The following is a 2,722-nucleotide window of genomic DNA, read 5'->3' as shown; positions in this document are numbered from 1 at the left end:
TGTGATCATCATTTCTGTCAGGACCACTATCATCAAATACGATTGACAATTAGCATACAGTTTGGATTGGCGGTATGGTTCTGTTCTTGGCAAGAACTCCCTGCGCATCCCTGCAGCCTAGCATGGATAGGGTAAACAGAACAGAACCAACAAAAGTTTATCATTAATGTCAATATTTTAATGTACAACAATTTGAGAATTTAGTCTGATACAAGGGGAATCAGAATGCCACTGGACGAGAGGAGGAGCTGGGGATGGAGGAGGGTATTCAGCTCCTGAGAAACGCGATAACTGCTGATAACACTGAAGGAGCATATGTATACAGTGATAGGCGTTGTATTCCTATACGTAGATGTGGATCAGCTGAGAGTCAGCTGATGCGAGCTTTACTAACGTGACATGCCAGAACTGACGCTACGCTTGATGTTCACGAGTCTCAAATAGAAAAGCCAAAAAGACTTGTTTTTGAGGCCAGTGTTGTGACATGTTTACCTGGTATAACAGTGGCACCATGCCCAGCTACCATAGAAGCAATGCAAAAGCTGGCCAGAGTCGGTGATGTGAGACGTCTCAGGTTGGATATCGAATGAGACTGCGAGTCTTGTCAACCCTGTTGTGTTTGTTGCTGCTTGTACAGCCTTACAGAAACGTACCTGTCAGTCTGGCCCTGTCGTGGTTTTGGGATCCTTGCTGCTTTCCTGAATTTGAGACTATGTCATGCTGAACAGTTTCAGTTAAGTCACAGATTTATACAGTAGAGATTGTGTCAAAGTAGCTTCACATTAATAATTGGTAAAATAATTGTTACTGTTGTAAAATTAATCAATTATGAAACAAATTGAATTTCAGCTGCAGTTAGAAGATGATAATAGTGTAATTTAGCTCAATTTAGTTATATGTTATTTAATCAACACATGTGACATACTTTTGAACTAAATCAGAAAAAAAAAAAAAACCGGTTCATTTGGAGTTCATTTCAGTAGTTCAGAACAGCTTGCCAAAGCAAACTTTCTGAAAAAGTTTGCTCCAGCTTAATACCGTCGAACTACTATTGGTACGTGGAGATTACATATTAAGTAGGTGTGGTTCTGAGGCTCTGCCTTCTTTGGCATGGAAATCTTCTCTTCTATTCAGTCTGTCGAGGTCAGACACGGGTGAACATGAACACACTGGAGAGCTGCTTTATAGAAATTGAAGTTGTACTTCTAATTGAAAGCGACACTGTTTTTAATACAGTAATGCTAGTAATCTCGTATATAAAGTGTGATATAAATAATGTGCCACAACTTGATTGGAGTGCCGAATTGCAGAGCTGGTGCAAAAATATGGTGAATGTGATTTTACAAAGTACATTTTCCTGGATCAATATTGTTGATCCTGGAGCAAAATTGCAATCAGATTTTGAGTGACAAGTTTACAGTTTCTGTCTGCAAACATATCTGTCTGCAAATAAACTTCTTTTTACCCTTAAGTGAAGAATGGAATTTGCAGTACGTATATTGGGTTGCTTTAACTCCCTGCTCTTAATTGCAGAGCTAGTTCTTCAAGGGCTTTTTATCATCCAAAAATTGTACAAATTAAATATAGACTTTAAGAAGATAACACTTTAATTCAGTGTTTTATAGCTCTCATACAGTTTTATGACTTGTATATAGTTGTAAAGCCTCTAAAAGCAGCTATCAGAGGACATAATCTTTCCATTTTCTGATTTACAGCTGAATTAGTCCACATTATAAACCAGTTCCTTTCACTTAACCTATGTTGGATGGTGTGGATGGGGGACTATGTTGTGTTTCTCATGGCGTGGTTGCTATGGTTACATATGTACAATAGCCTTCCCAAGGTTCTGACCCCATGCGACCTGGGTTCAGGAGGAGAATGTGGGGCTTCCTGTGAAGTATAATGGGGAAATGTGCACTTCCCAGACCTTCAAGTGCTCCCCAAAAATCTGTGATTTACGGTTCCCAGTGTGGTTTCCCTGATTGGTTTTATGGTGGAACTTCCTAGTCTTCTCCTGAATTGTGTGAATGGTGTCCACACCAGCTATATATACAACAGTCGGACAGCTGGGGAAGATGATGCAATGTCCAAGAGTGATAGGCAACATGCTAAAGTTCATGAGGGCCATGTAATGAGGACATGGTCTGAACTCTCACCCTTCCTTGCATTAAATATGAGTTATGATAAGACCATGACTTTCACCCAGTCATGCAGACACAAACAAAGCCATCTATGGTTCACATGCATCAGGCTGCCATCCCCTGGTGGATTTCTATTGAATCTATTGATTGTAAATTTTCTGTATTGTGTGAGTTCATGTCAATAATGCTGAAAAATCACCATAGAGATACTTGATTATTGTTGTGTTTTGGTTTACTTTGTAGTTTTTGTGGCTTTACACCTTTCAGGAACACAAGTAATGTAACTCGATACAGCTTATCTGTTATGCAGTTGTTGTTGTTGTTTTTAAGTTGAGACAAGAAGCACAGCAGGTAATTGTTTTTGTTTTGTGCTTTTTGAGTTCAAATAAACCTATATTAAAAATATATATATATATTAGTAATGTAGTCCTATTCACCGCTTTTCCCAACAAGCACTTGTCTTGTGATGTCAGGATGTGTGTCCCTCTATTGTAATGATCTGTTTATTTCCCTTTTGTTTCATGTACAAAGTCTTTTAATGTATTTATGAGTGTTTTTGTCATGTAATGTTTTGGTAGTAT

Source organism: Scardinius erythrophthalmus, assembly GCF_964197995.2.
Source record: "Scardinius erythrophthalmus genome assembly, chromosome: 6".
Lineage (NCBI taxonomy): Eukaryota > Metazoa > Chordata > Actinopteri > Cypriniformes > Leuciscidae > Scardinius > Scardinius erythrophthalmus.
The sequence above is the reverse complement of the archived record's forward strand: the minus strand, read 5'-3'. Positions refer to the sequence as shown.